This window comes from Pleurodeles waltl, chromosome 1_1 (genome assembly GCF_031143425.1).
Source record: "Pleurodeles waltl isolate 20211129_DDA chromosome 1_1, aPleWal1.hap1.20221129, whole genome shotgun sequence".
Lineage (NCBI taxonomy): Eukaryota > Metazoa > Chordata > Amphibia > Caudata > Salamandridae > Pleurodeles > Pleurodeles waltl.
The window spans coordinates 873542454-873565637 of NC_090436.1; positions in this window are offsets into that span (position 1 = coordinate 873542454).

The following is a 23184-nucleotide window of genomic DNA, read 5'->3' on the forward strand; positions in this document are numbered from 1 at the left end:
AGGCTATGGTATATGTCTCATCCTTGATCTCTTTGCCTGTCAGTTTTATCAAAGGTTTTGAGATGATCGAGAAGTTGGGTATCCACTGGTGACAGTAGCCCACCATTCCCAGGAACATTCTGACATCCCTTTTCGTTGTTAGGGGGTTCATTTGCAAAATGGCTGTTATTCTTTCCTTCGATATTCTCCTGGACCCTCTTTCAATTAGATGCCCTAGGCATTTCACCTCTTTCTGACAGTATTGCAGCTTCTTGGGTGACACCTTGTGTCAGTTCTTTCCCAAATGATTCTGTAATGCAATTGTGTCATATTTACAGTTATCCCTTGTTTTGGATGCAATCAGCAAGTCATCAATGTACTGCGCTAGGGTTGAGTTAAAAGGCAGTACTAAGGATTCCAAATCCTTTTTCAATATCTGATTAAAGATGGACGGTGATTCAGAAAACCCTTGAGGAATCCTGCACCAACTGTACACCTTATCCAGGAATTTGAAACTGAACAAAAATTGGCTGCCCTCGTGAAGAGGTATCGAAAAGAATGCCTGTGACAAGTCTATAACGGTGAACCATTCAGCATCACATGGAACCTGAAACATGATCACTGCTGGATTGGGCACTATGGGGCAACATTTTACCACAATCTCATTTATTTCCCTCAAATCCTGTACAATTCGAACTTTCCCACAGGGCTTTTTCAGACCCATTATTGGAGAATTACATGGACTGCTCAAGACTTCCTTCAGGACTCCCTGTTTTAGAAAATCTGCAATTATTTGTGACACTTCAATAAGAACATCTTGTGCCATATGATATTGTGGCACCTGGAGAAACACTGCATTTGGTTTCACTTGTACTTTAACTGGTTACACACCTTTTATTAGTCCCACTTCCTTTCCTGTCAGATCCCATACTTTCTCTGTCACTGTTCCCTGTAACTAGACAGGTAGATCAATCATTGTAAGCATCGGAAACAAGGTATTTAAAGGATAACCCTCATTTGCCGCCCCTGTCTCTTCCTCTGAGAAATGACCTTCGTCTCGTTCATCATCACTATTTGTTTGTACTTCGATTCCATCATTGGAACAGGTAATCGAACATTTTGTCTTGCACACTAAGGGGGTGATTCTGACCCCGGCGGTACAAGACCGCCGGGGCCAGGGTCGGCGGGAGCACCGCCAACAGGCTGCCGGTGCCCCGCAGGGCATTCTGACCGCGGCGGTTCAGCCACGGTCAGAAGAGGAAAACCGGCGGTCTCCCGCCAGTTTTCCGCTGCCCTTCTGAATACTCCATGGCGGCGCAGCTCGCTGCGCCACCATGGGGATTCAGACACCCCATACCGCCATCCTGTTCCTGGCGGTTCGCCCGCCAGGAACCGGATGGCGGTATGGGGTGTTGTGGGGCCCCTGGGGGCCCCTGCAGTGCCCATGCCAATGGCATGGGCACTGCAGGGGGCCCCCGTAAGCGGGCCCCACTTTGAATTTCACTGTCTGCATTGCAGGCAGTGAAATTCGCGACGGGTGCAACTGCACCCGTCGCACCTTCCCACTCCGCCGGCTCAATTCTGAGCCGGCGTCCTCGTGGGAAGGGTTTTTGCACTGGGCTGGCGGGCGGCCTTTTGACGGTCGCCCACCAGCCCAGTGCAAAAGCCAAAATACCCTCAGCGGTCTTGCGACCGCGGAGCGGTATTTTGGAGGGGGGAAGTCTGGCGGGCGGCCTCCGCCGAGCGCCAGACTTAGAATGACCCCCTAAGTCCCTTCCCAGTTGGGATACTGGACTTGAATCACAGACTACAAATCTATGCAGTCCCTGGAATTTGCCGATCTCAACTTGCACTGGATCTGTAATCGGGTTTGTCTGGTACTGGTTTGCTACTCCAACTACCCTTATAGTACGCCCCGAAAGTGGTAGTTTCGGAACCTCCGCACTCCTGACTGTAGAGCATGTAGCTCCAGTGTCGACCAAAAACGAGACTTTATAACCCATTACCTTCCCTTCTACATAGGGACCCCTCTGGTCCACCTCTAGGGATGCTGCAAGCCTGCACTCTTCACTATCTGAGCTATCATCCGACCACTCTTCATTCATGCCATTTTTACCTCGTAATGGGAATTGCTGTACTGTACTATTTTGACTCATTACCTGACCTGTGACCTGCTGAGGAAGCATCACCTGCTGCTGTCCCATCGGAGCCATTGGTAACTGCATTTGCTGTCTAGGTACCATGGGAACCTGCTGTTGTACTTGTTGCACCTGCGCTAGCTAAAAACGCGGCATATGCATCTGCTGCATGGGCTGTACCCCTTGCATCTGTACCAGGTTATTTTGAAAGTTCGGATTTTGATGTCTCGGTTTTGGACCTTTTACATTTTGCAATGTACCAACATTAGTGCTTTGTTGAACGACACCATCCTGCATCACATTCGGGCACTCCCGTTTCCAGTGCCCCACGCCCCCGCACGCGTGACATGGTGACATCTTTTTCACCCCTTGTACATCATTTTGAACTACAACGGTATTCAAGTCTGGACCGCGATTCACGAACCCTCGGCCACGACCTCTCTGCTGTGCCTGAAACACACCATCCACTTGCGGCTGTTGCTGTATCATCTGTTGAACACCATTTCCCTGTATTCCTGCCTGTGCAGCCCTTATCTGCATTACCATCACTTTTTCCTTCAGCCTTTTCTGTTTCAGCTCAATTTCGTCGCTACAATAGTTCGCATACTGCAACACCTCATCAATCGGCTTTGCTTGCCAACAAATCAAATGATTCTTAATCATCTGACTAACCTCTGGTCTCAGCCCTTCAACAAATCTGAACACGAGATGGTTCATGTCTTTCGGCTCAATGGTCTCAGTACCACTGTAATGTTTGAATGCTTTTAACAATCTCTCATAGTAAGCATGTATAGATTCCTTAACCTCCTGTGAGGTCCGGTCAATTTTCTGCCAATCAGTCACTTTCGGCGACACCTTTTGTTTCAAAAACTCAATCACCTTATGATAGTACTTCATCACTTCCTCGGAAGGAGCTCCGGTCACCTTATCCCTTGCCGGCTCCTTCGTCGGCCAATCTACCCCTTTCTCACACTCGAGCCACAAATCAGGCGGAACAATGATCTCAAACAAGGTATTCAAGTTTCCCAGAGACACTTCGCAAGTTTCACGAACCTGTCTGTTTGCTGATACCACTCAATCGTTTTTTCTCTCAATCTGGGATAATCGTTAGTAAAGGATAGGATGTCTCCTCTGGACCACGGTACATGTACTAAAACACCACCAGCTGTTTCTCTCATAGGTAATATTTTTACTGATTCTGTATCGGGTGAGGTTTTGGTCTGACTTGACCCTGGACTGTCACCTTTCTCCTTATCTCTTTTTTTTGCCCATCTGCCTTCCCATTTTTCTAATGCACCCCAAATTTGCGCATTTTGCAATAATTCTTTTAAGTGCGCCTTCATCCCAGCAGACCTCATGTGCTCAAAATCTTTCGAATCAAAGTCTAATCTGTAACTTCTTTTCAAATGTTTAGTGTTTTCGATGTCAATATTGTATTTGTCTGCCAGGTTTGCTAATCTCTGATGCACCTTGCCCACTTCTTTGGTGATTTTGGGGCACAGGAATCTCAGTTCAGCTTCCGTGTATGACTCCAATCTGTTTACCCCCATGGTTCCTTCCACTAGTTCAGCAGCTTCCACTCCCAGTCTTACAAAATTTAGGTAGTCATCTTGCCCTACCTTTTCCGGTTCCACTACAGTCACTGTAGTCTTTTGTGAAGTATAAGTCTTTTCTAGCCATTCATTCAGCTGTTGTACTGTAAAACTTTGCAGTGAAATGTTCCCTGCATGTATCATTGTCGACTGTGAAGTGTTCGTACTTATCGTTTGTGGTGTTAAAACCCCTAATCCTGCCTGACGCATTGCTTCTAAGGGTGGTTCTACTGGGCTAAGGTCTATTAGGGACCTCGGCTTTTTGACTGCTTGTTCTCCTGGGGCCATTATCTGGGGAGCTCCTATGGACCCTCCTCTTATCGCATCTTGGGTCATTACTCCCTGATCACATACGCCACATTTGCCTTGTGGATATAATGGTACTGGTGGGCCGACAGTAATTGGTAATGATATTGCGGCAGGTGTCTGACCTGGTCCCAAGTTTCGTGGAGCAGTAACTCCATAAGTCTGTTCCAAGGTACCCGGGACTGGTACTATTGGAGGGCCAGCTACTGGGTTGTACCCTGGTATCAGTTGTGGTTGCGGCTGGGACAGCAATTTCGGAGTTGACTCAATCTGCACTAACCTTGATTTTGTATATATCGAGTCTGGCGGCACTATCAGATTTGTAGTAGTCTCAAGTACTGGGACGTCTGGATAGATTCTCTGTATCTGCGGTGGAGGTTGCAACTGTATCTGCATGTACGGCGCAGTGGGTACACTGACACCATTCTGTATCGAAGTCGTATCACTAGTCTGTACCGTATCAGCAACTCCCTTCTCCTGCGTCTGGTTCCCAGGACACACGCTAGTGCTTGGAACACTGTGGCTCACCGCATAAGGTGGCGGGCGATCGTGTAATAATCGATCCATGAATTCTTCCTCGTCTGAATCGTCTTCCTCTTCCCAAGGTCTCTTATTCTCCTTAGACTTACTAGAGTCCTTATCTGTTTTACAGGAGGCTTTCTTTCCCTGTGACTCTTCTCCCTGAGCTATTGCTGGGAACAATTTTAATCCATCAACAATTCCCCATCTCTACATTTTGTTCTCATTATCCCACCTAGCTTCTGCATAAGATTTTTCTGCCCTTTTCAGCCTTCTCTGGAACCTTTCTTGTCTATGTTTGAGAGCCATCAAATCCCAAATAGCTAAAGCCTCATATTGAGCTGGCTTCGGAGGTGGCTTTTGTGTACTTAACATCCACCTTAAATTCTCTAATACCTTCGGATTGAATGTCCCATGTTCTGGGAAAGCCAAACATCCCTCTTTCTCTGTTAATTTGCGCCACTGTTTCATCCATAAACAAGGCGCAACACCCTTCTCCTCCATAACCATGTAAGCTGGAGTACCCTCAGGCGGTGTAGGCTCCCCATCAGTTGCCATAATATATGCGTCTCCTTTCAGAGCGCTCTTAAATGCCTTGACAAAATTCATTTTGCGATTTCTCTTATTTGTACTTAATCAGAAAGTGACTTAGTTCCCAGGACATTCTTCACCCACCTTTCTCAACCTATTGCCTCTCATGGATGGCAGCCAATCCGTGCGCGACCCCTCTCGACAACTGACCTATCTCAGTGCGGCACCACTGATGTCACACTCACTCACTACAGCTGACAAAGTCTTGCTGCTCGTTCGCCCCTCACTGAATTCACACAATCTATTGCAAAATTATTGCGAGCTCCTTAAATGACAACACAAACCACGCCCGAATGACCTATTAAACCGCACAGATTACAACATAAACTCAAGTGTCTCCTACACTTGTCAATATACTCTGGAGTCTTAGACCACGACGGGTCCGTACATAAACAACCAACCACGTGGATAATTTTGAGCTCAAAGCGCCACACTCATGTGAAGTACGCCGACTTCCCTACTCTCATACCTCGGAGTACGCCCACTCCTTCTAAAACAACATTTACCTGACCTAGATACACACGGATTTCACAATCACCTGCAAAAGGCATAAGCTGAGCAAGCGCAAAACCCTATACCACACGTATTATGACGCCGAGAACATCCCCATCTCACTTAGGCAGGCTCCGAGATCCCGGGAAAGTCATGGTGAATTTAGAAACCCATCATACCTCCAATTTGCATTATCACAGAAAAAACAAATTTAAACAATGATTTTCCGTCCTAGGGCCCCAAAGGGCCAAACCGTCGCTCTGCTACCAGAACTGATAACATGTCCTTTTATGTTAATTTATTACACCTGTCCTAACCACTAATTAGCATTGGCATGTTGGGTTTCATGCAAAACAATTTAGAATACAAATTTGGAAAATATCTAGCTATGGTCCCTGTCAAAACAAGCAGTTGGTACCTAGAAAGGAAAAGCAAAGCAGACAAATTACAAATTGTATTGTCATAATTACCCTCCAAGGATTAGGTCAGCGCACAGGTTCAGTATTCGACTTCAGGACATCAGTCAAACGCCATCAGGCAAAGCTTAACTAAAAAAAGGCATGGGCACTTCCCTCTAAAGGAGTTAAAGTGCAAATGGGCAGTCTATGGGTAAGGATGGTTTTAATAAATCTCAAAGTATCCAAACAGAGTGACAGTTTCTGGATAAAATCAATAGCATTCCCTACCTAATTCTAATGACCCCTCTGTGACATGTGTTTTTATCCCTTTTTCGTAGTACATTCCCCCAAAATTCTATTGGACATTTACTATACCCCACTATCTTTAACCTATCAAATTTAACATTTGGTAATCCCAATTGTCACCCCACATTAATTCACAGTTCTTTGATTGGTCTACATAATTGACGTCTTTGGAGGTGGCACATCCGGCGTTACTTCACTCTTTGGCACGTCGCAGTAGATTCATTGTCCATCGGTCGAAGTGACCTTGTACATTACATTAATCTACATTTGTTTCAATTTATTCATAACTTTTAAACTAAGGCACCGAATATGCACTTGGGAATGGGTGTTGTATGGTTACATTCGTCTTCCAAGTTGAAGGAAAAAGAACATTTGCAGGGTCATGGCCCTTTGTGAGCCAGCACACTGGAAAAACAGAAAAGTGCATTTAATATGAGAGCTAGGTGGCTAATCTGCAGCTCACGCTAACTTAAAGCCTATGAGGATTTTCAGTACAGATTCAGTAATGCAAGAATTAATATAAGCTTAATTACATGTAACATAAACATTTTATTCATCATTATTAGTTTGCGTATACATTGCTGGCCACTTCTTTGTGTTCATAGTTCGAGTACACGTTTAAGCAAAATTGCTATTATTATTTTCTATGCAGCATCATCACACATTAATATAAACATTTCATTTTAATATAGGTTATGTAAGCTATGCTCTCTCACTTGCATCTCTACCACAGGGCATTGCTCAAACAGTAAACCTAGCTTAACAATACACATATCAGCTAGCGCATCTTGGTCTCTTGTGTGATGAAATAAAAAAACGAAAAACATTTTGAACACCTCCAAGCAATTTTGACTCTATCTTTACATAAAACATTGAAGCGTTCTTTAGGCTCATCAAAGTTTGTATTTATTGGGACCCAGTCCCAGTGGAGCTTCCATCTCTTGGCAACTAAACATCAATGTATTGCAGACAACTTCACCAATGTGACAATTCCAGAACACTCTTTTATAACATTCTTCAAACGGGACGACATTATTATGGTGCAGCTAGACAGCACAGCTGTCGCCAGACTATTATGTGAGCAACACCTGAGAGGGGCGTTGGCGCCACCCACACGTTGGGAGTAAGGAGTACGTTTTGACTGGGCAGAAGTTGTGTGCCTACACAAAAAATGCTGTCCCTCCGCTCAACCTTGATCATTCTGTTTATATTTCCAGCTGCCTAACTTGAACTTTTAGGGGCACACATATGACAATGGAATGCTGTTAGAGTGTCTTAGATAATTAGACATTTTTCTTTTGCAGCATCACTGATCGGAGGAGGGCAGTCATTCACCTATATGGATTTTTAGGTCTGGCTTGACAGTGAAACAACCACCTGACCTTTTAGAACTACATAAATATTACTCAAAAGTTCTTTGTTTACACACAAATACATATCTATTCCCATGCTGTTTACTTGCACGTGGAGAAGTGTGGCTCAATGGTTAGAGCGGCAGACTCTGATGCAGAAATCTGGCCCGGGACCAGGGTTCAGTTTCTGCCTCGGCTGGTCTTGGGCTCAATTTCCTGAGACCTGATAATTCTTGCATCAGTGCCTAATCTAATTCATGGGTCCCACTCTGTAACTCTGGGCAATAGCTTGCTTAATCTCCACAACGGCCCAAACAGCGCTGGGATGCCTGGCTTCACCTTGGTGGTTGCCCAGGAGTGGGCACCTCACCGGGAAAAGCCAGGAGGGGTTCCACAGCGGTATGCGTACAGTGTCTTGAGACCCTAACGGTTGAGTAGTGCGCTATACAAGTGCGAAGTTTACAGTTTAAGTTTACTTGTAATGCTTCACATTACCAAACAACATTACTTTAATGACAGACCTATTGACATTGCCAAAGGTTGTTGATTTTTGGTATGGTACCCTGTGCAGACAACAGCACTCCATTTCCCACGAACATGTAATCTGTGCAGAATACTAAGGTGATAGACACAAAGCTGTTTTTTTAGTTCATGGCCAAACTGTAAAGGGCCTTTTTAACCAAGTCTGCTTGCAGCATGAAGTAGGCTGCGTAAATAGACCTGTACCGGTTTTTGTTTCATATTACCAGACTCAAGAATTCTACACTTTGTACTGCAGAGGACATAGGGGTTGGCAGACAGGATACATTGTCAAAAATATGGCAGCTGTCTCATGCCATATTACAAGTGCATTATAATCAATTGGACAATTTGACTGAGTAATCTGTCCACTAAACTCTAAAGGAACTGCACAGTCTGTATCTGCAGAGTGCCGGTCTAAACTTGTAATGAGACGCTGTTTGATGCAATAGAAGACTTTAGCGCCATATTCACTTTTTTATTTGTTCAATCCACTTGAGGAGCTTCCTCCAGAGCCTTTGCAATCTGCACTGTAAGATTTAAGATCTGAGAATCCATCATCGTTAAAGCCAGAAAGTCTGTTTTGGAGAGTGTGATGTACAAAAAAAATTTGTGGTTCCCAAAATCATAGGGCCATATTTATACTTTTCGACGCACAACTGCGCCAACGCAGTTGTGCGTCAAAAAAGTTAACGCCGGCTAACGCCATTCTGAAGCGCCATGCGGGCGCCGTATTTATACAATGACGTTAGCCGGCGGCGCTGCCTGGTGTGCATGAAAAAAAATGACGTACACCAGGCAGCGACGGCGTAGGGGAATATGGAGCTTGGGAGCCCAAAAATGGGGCAAGTCAGGCTGAGGCAAAATTATCGCCTCAACCCGATTTGCGCCATTTTTTTCGACTCCCAACCCCCATTGAAATGACTCCTGTCTTAGCAAGACAGGAGTCATGCCCCCTTGCCCAATGGCCATGCCCAGGGGACTTCTGTCCCCTGGGCATGGTCATTGGGCATAGTGGCATGTAGGGGGGCACAAATCAGGCCCCCCTATGCCACAAAAAAAAAAGAAATTACTTACCTGAACTTACCTTATGTTCCCTGGGATGGGTCCCTCCATCCTTAGGCGTCCTCCTGGGGTGGGCAAGGGTGACAGGGGGGGTCCCTGGGGGCATGGGAGGGCACCTCTGGGCTCCTTCCGAGCCCACAGGTCCCTTAACGCCTGCCCTGACCATGCGCTAAAAAACGACGCAAAAGCGGCTGGACGTCATTTTTTTTGACCCGCCCACTCCCGGGCGTGATTTTTGCCCGGGAGTGTAAATACGGCGCACATGCCTCTGAGTCAATTTTTTAGACGGGAACGCCTACCTTGCATATCATTAACGCAAAGTAGGTGTCCACGCTAAAAAGTGACGCAAACTCCATGGACTTTTGCGCTAGACGCGTCTAACGCCAGAGTATAAATATGGAGTTAGTTTTGCGTCGAATTTGCGTAAAAAAAACGACGCAAATCCGGCGCAAACGGAGTATAAATATGCCCCATAGTGTTTTGTGATGTACAAACCCCAGTATGCTAATTGGAAATGTATTTCTTATTTACTGTACAGAAGAGGTCCTGTGATTCATTCTTAACCACAATTAGCAGGGGTATGAAAAGAGCATCCCCTTCAAGACTGGATTTCCCAATTACATGTATCAATGGTTTGCCACCACCTGAGTTGGAGTAGTGCTAGGGGGAATCTGTCCTTAGTGAATCATGCATGGAAGACTTCGGAGCAGATACCATGTCTTCCTAAATAGAAAACTGTAAAGAAAAGTAGTACCTGTCCCTTTAAGGGCCAATAACCGCTTTAAAAAGAGCTTTCAATTTGCGAATATGAGTGCATGGATGGACATCTGGAATGCCGTTCTTGCCACTATCTTTACATTTATACCTAATCGAAGGGGCTCATGAATTTCAAGTAGTCTAAATATTCATCCATTTTTTTAATGATCCTGTGTGAATGGGCATTTTGAGATGTGACCTATTTGTACATAGATCACATCGCAAAATGACAGGCTAGTTGCAAAAACAAAAAAACAATGTGCCAAAACATTGGAATTATAACCATACAGGGCAAAGGCAAAAATATGGTCAGTGAGGGAATGGAGGTATTTAGGGGTTCTGAAAATCAAAGAGTCCTATAACTGCACCTCTTTGTGATTTAAAGTTTTGAGGTTTATGTTGTGACGGTGTGTTTTAGTGGATGCATACAATTACTTAACCTGATTTTTTTGTTTATAATCGCCTTGTCCTTGTATGCGTTATTATTTTGTATTTCTATTTTGTCAGTATTTTATCATTTGTGCATTTATCATGACAATTTAACATATTCATTTTTTTCTAAATAATTAATTCCTTTATACATTATTTATCTACTGAAATTCCATAACTGATTTACTGCTAGCTCTTCACCATTAGCCCCTTTACTGTTAACGCTTTACCCGCAAAACTTTCCACTTACCATCTTACCTTTATAACTTAACCTCTTACCCATTGTCCCCTTACCCTTAACCCTTTACCCTGTACCCTTAACCGCTTCCACTTAACCCCTTATCTTACCCATAATCACTTAACCCCTTACATTTACTTACTACCATAAAACTATTACCTCTCTTCTCACCTTACCACTAACCTCCTATTCCAGGAGTACTAATCCTTTACTCTTACCCTCTTACCCTTTACCCATACCCCCTAACCTTACCCTCAGCAATTTACCCCTTATGCTTAGCTTCTTAGCCCTAAACCTCATTAAACACATTACCCTTACACCTTACCTTTACGTTATTAGTCTGTTGCCCACTAAACTTACTCCCTTACCTCTGTTCACTTATGTATACATATAGCCCCATTCCTTTAACCACTTATTCTTAACAGTTTATACTTAATATCTTAACCTTATTCCTGGCGTTAACTCATTATCCTTAACCACTTATCCACTTTGCTCTTTTCCCCTGTCTCTTCACTCCTTCCGTTCACACACTCATTCTCGTACACCTACCCAACCGTTTCCTCATAAAATTTTATGCATATCATATTACTTAACTATTTCTTACAACAAAATTACAAACAATGAGATGATCTATGATGAAAATTGTTGTCCACGAGGAAATACCCACAGAGAAATGGCATGACAATGAGATGGATGTGAAAAAGGGTTCAGTCCCATCTTCCGCTGTTTCCTAAATTGAAGCAGAAATGGGGTTATCTTGATGGAAATAGGGATTTTTTTCCAGATCTTGGGTGTATAGATAGAGAAGACCTAGGAGCAGATTTATGACAAGAGGTGCTGCACCTAGTGCGGCGCCACTTTTCTTGCGTCCCTTAGCTTCCCAATTAACACCACCATGTGTGCACCTTATTTAAAATGCAGCGCAACATGACGGTAGTCAGGGATGCTAGTGCCATAATTTTTTACGCTAGTCGGTGCTTTGCAAGGTTAGCGTAAAAAAATATTGGTGCTAATCCTGCAAAGCACCTAGAGGCCCATTGAAAACAATGGGAGCCTCCCTTTAACATCCGCTCTAAGCAGGCATTAAAAATGCAAAGAAATCTCATTTTTTTGCCCCCCCAGAGCCAGAATGCCCCCTTGCATTTATTATGCCTGGTGCAGGCATAATGTGGTGCAAGGGGTTACAAAGTAGTGCAATGCCAGCGTAGCACCACTTTGTAAATATGGTGCAGCATTTTTTGCCTTCCAATGCCACATTAGCGTAAAAAAATGACGCTAATGTGGCATTGGAATGGTGCTAGGCCCTCTTAAATATGGGCCTTATTGCCTTGTGCTTTCAACTCCAGTGTGGCATTGTCCTGTATATGAGTGTGCCTAGGACCACCCAAGGCAGTGAGCCTTGTCAGCCAGATAAGCAGTGGGGCTGGTTGTGATATCTTTGTAGATAGTGTAGTTGGTTTTGAAGATGGCACACGCTTGCAAGCCAAGCAAATGAAGTTTAATTAGGGTGTTGGTGATGTAGGTACATTTTTTCCTGCAGTTATCGCAGCTTGCTGGATGTATAATGCCATTGGGTGGAGTCTGGGTGGCTGTGAAGCAGACATTTCCATAAACTAGATATGGGGTACAAGCACTTAAACAGCAGGTCTGAAGTCACTTTATGGTAGGTTGCAGTTGAAAGTGGGAGGATAAGATGCAGCTCTGGGAACTTCACAGGTTATAGGAAGCTGCTGGATATTTAAATGCCCATGCGAACAAGCTGGTCTCAGTTGGAAAAAATTGGATAAGAACCATAATAGTACCTTGTCTGTGAAACCCATTTCAGAATACATATGGCACTTGTGTACTGTAAACCTTTTCAAAAGACAGTGGAGAGCTCGACAATGTCAAAGGCAGAGATACAGACCATGAGTGTTTGCTGGGGGTGATGGGTTCACAGCGTGGACTGCTACTTCATCCTGCTCTACTGTTTTTTAAGTGATGTATCTTCAACTTTTCTCCTTAATTGAAGCAGGGTAGGGGAAATCCTAAGGCTACCGGGAGGTCATTTTTTGACCCTGATGCGAAAATATAGAAGGTCTGTTGCCTTCTCTTTTTCTTTTTTTCACTTCTTTAATTCCAGTCTGAAGGAGTCCTGGCTGTGAATGTGCTGAGAGGAAATAATAAGGAGGTATTAACCCCCAGGATAAATTAGGGGTTCTGAATGAAGACTTTTTGCAAAAAGACTTTGAAGATCAAGCTAAACATGAAAATCAAATACGTCAAGTTGAGATATTTCCTATGTATAAACAAATGAAATGTGAATGCTTGTCTGGTCAAATTATGAATATATGATTATCTTGTGTTCTGTTCTCTCACACCTTCCAAACCAGTTTTCGAGTGAGATTCCCAAGTCACTTCACTTAACCCACGCTCTGAAAATACTGTTCTCAAGAGGTTTTGGTGTATGTAGGAAAGTGCTCTTTTTCACATGGCTACCCCCCACTTTTTGCCTGATATTGATGTTGACTTGACTGAGAGCGTGCTGGGATCCTACTAACCTGACCCCAGCACCATTGTTCTTTCCATAAATTGTACCATTGTTCTCACAATTGGCAACCCCTTTCACACAGCTAAGTTCACTGTACAAGGTACCAGTGGTACCAAGGGTTCTGTGAACAGGGAGGGTCCCTAAGGGTTGCATCATGTATTGTGCCACCCTAAGGGGCCCCTTTATCAAGCACATGCACACTGCCAATGCTGATTTTGTGTCCTGGTGGGGAGAAAAAGGTAAAGTTGGCATGGCATCCCTCCCAGGGTGCCATGCCCACCAACTACTGTCTGTGGCAAAGGTAAGTCACACCTCTAGAAAGCCTTCCAGCCTTAAGGCAGGGTGCACTATGCCACTGGTGAGGTCATAGCTGCATAAGCATTATGCCCCTACAGTGTCTAGGTCCATTCTTAGACATTGTAAGTACATAGTGGCCATATTAAGTACATGGGCTGGGAGTTTGTCATTACGAACTCCACAGCTCCGTGATGGCTTCACTGGAGACTGGGAAGTTTGGTATTAAACCTCTCAGCACAATAAACCCACACTGATGCCAGTGTTGGATTTATTATACAATGCACCCAGAGGGCATCTTAGAGATGCCCCCTGTATTTTAACCAGACTCTTTAGCTGACCAGTCTGTGCTAGCCTGCCACTAAACAACAGGTTTCTGACCTCATGGGGTGAGAGCCTTTGTGCTCTCTGAGACCAAAAACAAACCCTGCTCTTGGTGGAGGTGCTTAACACCTCCCCCCTGCAGGAACTGCAACACTTGGTGGTGAGCCTCAAAGGCTCAGGTCCCCTATTACAGTGCCCCAGGGCACTCTAGCTAGTAGAGATGCTCGCCCCCGACAAAGCCCCACTTTTGGTGGCAAGGCCAGTGGGAGAATTAGGTAAACCACTCCTGCTAGGACCACCCCTAAGTTGTCCAGAGCTGAAGTGACCCCCTCCCTGCAGAATCCTCCAACTTGGTATGGAGGACAGAGACCAATTGGGTTAGGAGTGTGCCCCACTCCCCATAGGGAGTGAGCACAGGAAGGGTGTAGCCACCCTCAAGGACAGTAACCATTGTCTACTGCCCTCTGACCCCTGTAACACCCCTAAATCTAGGATTTAAGGGCTCTCCTGAACCTAGCTCACCAGATTCCAGGTGATCTCAAGACAAGAAGAAAGAAGAAAGCCTACTAAGCTGACCCCCCAGCAGTGAAGAATCCAGACAACAACTGACTTGGCCCCAGCCCTACCGGACCTGTCTGCAACTTAAAGGACTGCTACCAAAAGGCAACACATCCAGCAGGACCAGCAACCTCTCCAACCCCCCCATAGGACTTCCTGCTGACCAGTAGACCATGAACTCCAGAGGACAGCAGCCCTGTCCAGAAGAAACCAAAAGTACAAAAGTACTCTAGAACTGCCCCAGATCTGCGAGCCCTGCCCACCCCGCACCTGACTTTCACGACCTGTGTCCAGATGGCCCACCAGTTCAGACGAGGTCTCCAGGTGATTCAGACCTTGTGTCCACCCTGGGTTGACCCCTCCTGGCCAACACGATGATGCCTGCAGCTTAAATCCAGAGGACCCCCTGAACCGCGAGACAACCAATGAAGATTCCCGACTCCTAATGGTACCCTTGCACCCGCAGCCCCATAGCATCAGGGAATCTGACCACGGATCCAGCATCATTCAGCAGGCAGCCCTCCTCCTTGTCCAGCCGGTGGTTTCCTGGAACCAACCCCTTGGACAGCCTGCAAGATCTTTGTCACCTCTGGGTTCCCCTATTGTAAAGCATTGGGAGCCTGATGCTGTGTTGAACCCTGCACCCGGCCGCCCCTGTGCCACTGAGGGTGTGTGTTTTGTGCTGACCTGTGGCCCCCTGGTGCTCACCTAAATCCCCCAGGTCTGCCCTCCGACATCATGGGTACTTACATGATAGCAGATCTGTTTCCGAGTGCCCCCAGTCTCCATAGGATCCCATTCTAAATCTAATTACAAATTTGACCCCTGCACCCGGCCGGCCCCGTGTTGCTGGTGGTGTAAGTTTGGGGTCATCCTGAACCCCAACCAGTGGACAGCTGAACGCGCAGAGACTGGAACTGTAAGTCGAGCACTTACCTTAAAACTGCACTAACACTTTTCCCCCCAAGACTATTCTGAAAATTGCACTGTCAACCTTTAAAGTGAAGTGTTACTTCCCTGTAAATAGTTTTCTTCGCCAAATCTAAACAAAGTACTATTGATCTATATGTTCGATACTTCCTTGCAAATGTACTTACTTGTAACTAGATCCTTTTGTTTCTAGAAATAAAGTAACAAAATATGTTTTTCCAGTATAAATACATTGGCCTGGAGTTAGTAATTGCGTGTCTGCCACATTTATTAACTGTGTGTTTACACCAAATGCTTTGCTTACCCTCTGATAAGCCTAACTGCTCTACCACACTACCATAAAAGAGAGCATTAGTAATATCTACTTTAGCCTCTGTTAAGCCTCTGGGGAACCCCTGGACTCTGCGAACACTACATCTCATTTTGATACAGTATTTACAAAGCCAGCCTTCTGCAGTATGGCATTGTAGTTAATCTTTATGGGAAAAATAAGTGCTAGAAAAACTTCTTGTTTGTCAGTACAGGTGTCATTCTTTGTTGTGCCCACTTCGCAACCCATTCTTCTCACCTGACCACAGGTGGCTTCTGCATAAATATCAAGCCAAGCTGGTGATGCCCGAAGGTGGGCCATATTGAGCTTCATGCCACTCCAGGGGAAAAATTCTGGCTGCAACAGTCAGATTGACTAGACATTGGGTAGAAGTTGGAAGTCAAATCTTTCTAGGTTCATGTCAGTGAGACACATTTGGTTTAGTTATTGCTTCTTGTGCTTGCCAAATTGTAGGAATTCTGTATTAACGAAAGTAAGATTAATGTAAGTGCTGTTCACCAATGTCTGAATGAGGTGCATATAGTATCCGAGGCACTGTTAATCTGAATCAGAACAAACTTTCAACTACAGTTGCATGCCATCATTCTGCAGTTGAATTGTGATTCAGTTATTTGGTGAGCAGATTTCCAGGGGGCTCCATGTGGAGATGGAAGATGGAATTCTAGGAGACTCCTCACGTGGCAGAGAGATATCTGTAACCTTTGTGGACCCATGTAAGTGAACTGTATCAGTTAGATAGATAGGAGGAAAATCAGTGGAGGACATTGCAGGTGAGGTCAATTTATGACTTCATGGTTTTCATGAGAGTAGGGTGATTATTTATATTGAAGTGGCATTGATGTTATCTTTGAGTTATGCACAGTCTACTTTTTCATGTCTATTGGAAATGGCCCTTTTTGCCGGGTTATCCTCAAGCTTTTTGCCTTCTTCCTCCTAATTTTCTGACCTGTTTTTGTTGGCTTTAGGACTCTAGGCACTGCTAACCAGTGCTAAAGTGCATATGCTCTCTGTCTAAAACATATTGGGGAATGATTTATCCATGATTGCCATATTTGATTTACTAGTAAATCCCTAGTAAAGTGCACTATGTCTGCCCAGGGCCTATAAATCAAATGCTACCAGTGGGCATGCAGCACTGATTGTGCCACCCGAATAAGTAGCACTTTATACATGACTTAGACCTGCCACTGCAGTGTCTGTGTGCAGTTTTAACCTGCCATTTCGTCCTGGCAAGTAAAACCTTCCTTTTTACTACTTGCAAGTCACATCTAAATTAGTCCTGAGGCAGCTCCCTGGGCAGGGGCGGTGCATATAAAAGGGAGTACATGTACTGGTGTGCTTTACATGTCCTGATAGTGAAATACTTCTACATTTGTTTTTCTCTATTGCAAGGCCTATTCCTTCCATAGGATGACATGGGGATTCCATTGGAATATCTTTCAAGTGTAATTTTCCATTGGGAGCAGATAGAGATGTGGAGTTTGGGGTCTCTGAACTCACAATTTAAAAATACCTATTTTGGTGAAGTTGTTTTTTGAACGGTGAGTTTGAAAACACCACTTTTACAAAGTGACAATTTTCTTGCTTAACGATTCTGTGCATCTGCCTGGTTGCTGAATACATGTCTGAGTCAGAATGTCAGTTGGGCTGTATGTGTATTCACTCTAGACAGTCACACAAAGAGAGCTGAGGTGTGCCTTGCATATCCTCATGGCTCATCACCAGGCTGCTGGGTCTTCCTTAGCTAGAGTGGTGGGAGGAGCTGACATTTGCACCTGAATAGGGTTGTGCTTGACCTCACTCAAAGCAGTCTCCAAACCCCTGGAGTCTGTCTGGGGCCAGGGCAGGGAAAGGCAGGGTCTTGTGCACTACAAAGACTTCTCCTTGAAGTATGCCTACTTCAAAGTCTGAAATGGGTATAAGAACTGGACCTCTGACCCCACATAGTTAGAACACTTCTGGACTGAGGACATTCTGTCAGGAAGAAGAGCTGGATGCTGTAGGAGGGACTGCCTGTTTTTTTGTTGTGCTTGCCTGCTGCTTGCTGCTTCTGTCCTGGGAGTGAAAGGCCTGGACGTGGCTTTTTACTTCCTGCTTGCCAATGTTCTCCAGGGGCCTGAACTGAGCTTGCCCCCCTGTTAAGAAGTCTCAGGGCCATCAAAGACTTCACTTGCCAGTGCCTGGGCTATCTTGCTGAGAGTCCTGACTTGCCGAGTGGTGCCAAATCCAGTTCCTGGGACCTAGGAAGTAAGCTCTGGTGCAAGGATGTTGTGTACCGGCCAGAGCAGCCGACTTTGGAGTTGAGAAACTAGGTTTGAGTCTCAGCGTCATCGCAACAGCCTCTGATATGGGGCAAATCACTTAGGGCCTGATTTAAGAAAAGTGGTGCTGCAGCCAGTGCAGCGTTACTTTTCTTGTGCCCCTTAGCGCCCCCCTAATGCCACATGTGTGCATTGTATCTAAGATATGGAGCACCATGGCGGTAGTTAGGGAACTAGCATCAGACTTTTTAACGCTTTGCAGGATTAGCATCAAAAATGTTGACGCTGATCCTGCAAAGACTATTGAAAACAATGGTGTGCCTCCTTTTATCGCCTGCTCTAAGCAGGTGTTCAAAGTGCCAAAGAATGTCACAAAGAAATCTCTTAGATTTCTTTGTACCACTTTTTCAGCTCCCCTAATGGGGAAACACCCCCTTTGCATACATTATCCCTGACGCAGGCATAATGTGGCGCATAGGGTTACAAAGTGGTGCAATGCTTGCATTGCGCTATTTTGTAAATATGGTGCAGCGATTTTGGCCTCATTGGGCCACATTAGCGTAAAAAATATGCTTATGTGTGGCAAGGAGGTGCTAGGGGTTCTTAAACCTACTTCTTAATGTTCCCGTACCAACCAAAAAGGAATGTGTCCTTTTGTAACGTAACTGGTGCTCATGTGAAGCACTCCAATACCTTTGGGTTGAGTTTGCGCTATATAATAAACTGCAATAAAAAGTCTATAAATAACTCAAAGAATTATTGTTCTCTTTTGGGTTGACCTCAGTGTATATTCTGGTGCTGAGTAGGCCAATGGGGATAGCTATGTGGATGGTCCAGTCCTAATGTATGGAAGATCTACATTAGCTCTAGGTGGATAAGAATGTTGAGAAGAGAGGGTTGAGGATGTGGTCTTTGAAGGGTATTGGTTATTTGACATGACCTCCTGGACCGCATTGAGTGTCTCAATGACATTCGGAAAAACGTCTCATATTTTGCAAGCTTCAGTTGACTGAGAGATTAAAGTCACAAAGGAAGGTTGTATGGGTATGTCATTTGGATATGATGGTGAAGAGATCTAAGAATTCATATATGAAGTTCTTCTATCTGGATGACATGTAGATGAAGTGGAAGACAGTAGACCTTGCTGCAACAAGTGGGAACTGGTATGTGAAGAGCTCTATGGAGTTGAACATTACTTGCTTGCTCAGGGTTCTGGGGCAGCAAGAATTAAAGATAAGGGGAAGATCACCCCCCTTCTTATTTGCACAGTATGCTTGCTGGATGCATTGGCTTATGGGAACAACAATGCAATTTTATGTTATGAAGATTGAGGCAAAGATGTGATAGGTGATGATGTCTTTAATGTAATGCAGTGATGTTGCTTCTTGTAGGGATGGTTGATGAAAAATGTGTTCTGCTCTTTCTGTAAAGATGGATGCTAGCAAATAGGGTTCACTTGTATAGAAGGTGGTTTTGGCAGACAGTCAGTGATGCCATTTCCTGCAGAGAACACCAGTTGTGTATTCTTCTTTCTAGAGTAAAAGGGTGCCTGCCCACTGCAATGAATTGGAAAGTGTGTGATTTGAATAGGTAATCAAACTCCTATCACTAGGTAGCTCAGTGGAAGTAGGAATGAGTTCACCCTCTCATTGGCCACATAGCCGCCAACGTCGAAGTGTGGGTTACTGTGTGAAAATGAAAGCATGTCACCAACATCACTTCATGGGCAAGATGCAGAGCAGGATCAGGGGAAGTGGGCTGGACTGAAGAAGTGATATGTGAAGGTAAAAGTGTATGAATGTACAAAGGCAAATAAAGGTCATTTGGGACAACCAATGGCTTACCGAAATCCATGCCTGGGTAATACAACATCCTCCACTCTTTTCAGCTATTGCTGGTATGATGTTCCAGAATGTGCAACAATTGTATACCCCACCAGTCCAGATCTCTCCACATTCTTCAACATCCATCTGCAGATACAAATCATATTAAAGGTACATCAGTTACAAAGAAATTTAAAAAAAATACAAACAGGGAGGCAGACAAAACTTATTTAGTATATGTATCAAGGGGCGTCATTTTTTTCATGAGGGTGGCAGAGCCATTTTATTTTTAACCAAGGTGCTTTGCAGCCACCAGCCTGCCCCCAAGCCAGGAGGGCTGGAGTAATCGTGGCCAGCCATTTCAAAGGGCGGATGTCACTTTGGCCGGCTGTATTGCACTGGCCAAAGTGACATGCGCACTTTGAAGCTCTCTCCCCAGCTGTTTTAGACAGCTAAGTGGAGACCAAGCACAAGGCCTCTCGGGTCTGAAGGAGCGTCAAGCCAAACCTCTCCATCCAATCCTTGTGCTGCTCTCATACTAGTTGACAGCATGAGAGCGGTGTTTGGACTGATTAGGAGGATTCTTTCTTTCCCAGTCTTCTGAAGGAGAATGAGGAGGATGTGGAGCGTGTGGGTATGTACGATTTAAATGTATTTAATTAATCTACAATGTGTAATTCATGTACTTTAGTTTGTGTTTGTTTTATTTTGAAAGGAGGGGTTGTTTTTATTTTGGGTTTTGATGGAGGGTTTCTCTTTGTATGGGCTTTTGTAGGGAGGGAAGATTTGTTTTGTTTTTTAAAGTGGTGGGTCACTTTGTTTGCCCCACCACTTTGAAAGGTCACTGGTGACTCCTGGCATGAAGGACTAATTCTCGATTTCTACTGGCGGCAGGGAAAACAATGTAGCACAGTTGCTACTAGGATAGATTTTTTTTGTTATTATGGGACGTTTATTGTCTGTCTACAGGACAGAAGTACTGCCAAATATGGAAAAAACAACTGAAGAAAGAGGGAGAAATTAGCAATCATTTTTTCCTGTCCAGTTTTTTACTTATATCAAAGTTTAGATTGCATATGATTAAACAAGGCGTGAATCTTGCACAAAGGACTAGTTTAGAGAGTTAGGACTAATTTGATAGAGTAATCTGTATGATTGCTCTTATGTTTGCAATGCATTTCCGATGAACACTCTCCAAATACCTACTAGACAGATTTTTTAAAATATTCATATATGTAGCATTTACACATGGAGAGTTTCAATCACGTTAAAATTCCATAGCAAACTTGTAACATATAAATGCATTTGTCCAATTAAATTTAGATGTTTGTATCTCCAGTGAGAAGATACTTTACCCACTGAGAAAGTATTTCTCTTGCAAAAGGCAACAGAGCTGTTGGTGTGGCTCAGCATGCGCCTCCCAGTTCTTCAAGGTGCCATCCAATCACCTGCTAAGAACCGATCCGCTCCCTCAGGGCCTCCTCATAAGCAGCCATAATTACATACTCAGGGGCATATTTACAAACCCCACGGCACAGGGCAGTGCAGCAAGTGCCTTGCTATGCTGCCTTGCGGCACCGGGTACGGGCAGAAATGCTCTGTATCTACAAGATGTGGGGCATTTTCATCGTCTCCCTCTGCGCTGGTGCATAAATGGCTGCCATGCGCCAATGCAGGGACCCTTGCACCATGGTGGAAGGGTGCCTGCATTGTGGGGATGATTGTTTTCGTGCAGGAAGGGATACATTCCAGCACAAAACAAATAAATTGAGGTGAAAGAGGAGAAGACGGGGAGAAAAATTATTATTTCTTCCAGTTGCACCTCCCTTATGCCAGCCATGGTGAGGCGTAAGCTTTTGATGCCATCCCAGGTTTAGCGTTCTCGTAAACCTAGGAATGTGTTAAATGCCATGGGTGCTACGTGGGACCACCCACCATAACACCCATGCCGTGCCTCACTAATGCAGTGTGAGGAAGTGCACCAACTTGCGCTGAGTTGTCTCACACCATATCTACAAGGCCATGAAAAGCTACACGGAGTGGCTTTACATGACATTGTAGATATTCCTCTGCAGTTTGTGCTACCGTAGCATCACAAAAGTGACACTCTGGTGTCACAGTGGGGTTTGTATATATGCCCCTCAGAGTCAAATAGTAAGCCATTTATGAGGGCTCACATGTGTCAAAGATGAATCACACCCTAAGCTACTGATCATCTGTGTATCTTTTATATCCTTTATATACCCGTTTTGTCCTGCAGATGCCAGTGCAAACAGAAGTGACTAATAAATGTGATGGTTTCTGGTTTCTCTTATCCTACCCCTTGTTCTCTGTCTCTACTACTGGCCCTTATCTTTTTGCACATGAAGATCAATGAGGGGCAAAAGACTGCATTGCTCTTTTTGGATGCAGACTTCTAGGTTAGTGTTTTCTGACAGGGAACTAGCCAGAAAGGCTCCTGTGGACCCTGATATCGTTATTGTATCCCACTCAGGGAACCTGGATGGGGCCATGGTTTAATTGTAAGGTTTTCATGTAAACCCTGTTGCATAGTCATGATGTTCAGTGTGCCGCAGGATACAGCAATCTTGAGCACTACCTCTGGGGAGTAGTGGAGCACCCTCACTCATATTGTTAAGACACCTGAAGCATGTCTAGAGGATGCCAAAAGTGTGCTAAGTTATAGCATGTGTATGTATGTGCGCTCTGCTGTCCCTCCACTGAGGCTGCATGGTTGGATGACAACTTTCACTTTGATAGAGTGCCAGCACCATCTGGTTTTTGAAATGGTGTTTCCTGTGTCAGGGAAGATAAAATGCTCTGTGGGTACTAATGATGGTATTTAATTTCCAAGGAAAGTGAGCAATTTCACTAAGTTCTCTTGCTACCCATTGCTTTTCTGCAGATGACCATGGCATGGAAATACACTGGTGCATTTGGTTAGTGATACATCTCACTACTTGTCAATCAGCATTATTGACTTAGTTTTGAGATGCTCACTGTGTCCTTATTGACCATCTGGAAATATCCAGTGGCAAGGAAATGGAGAACAGCTAGTATTTTGACATGCATGAAGTAGGCCTTGGGGTGAATTGAGCTGCTGTCCAAAATTATGTCAAGGATCACATAATGAGAGAAGTGCTCAATGGCTGCTTTAGTGGACACCAAAAGATGTTGATCCTCTGCCTGCAAATCCTCTATTTCCCCCTACAACATGTGTCACTGAAAACGAGGGGTGAGGCAACAAAGGTGTTCATGGTTTGCATTGTAAAACATAAACTGGTCTCTGCCTTGCATTCTTATGTGGGTAAGCTGTGAGTGATTGATTGGTGTAGTGCATTCCTAACTATTCACACTCCAATTGCAGTAGCAAGTATGCTAAATGTGATGGGTGTCTTTTGTGCAGTATATGTTCTCTAGTAATAGTAGCTATTTATTTTATGGTTTTTCATT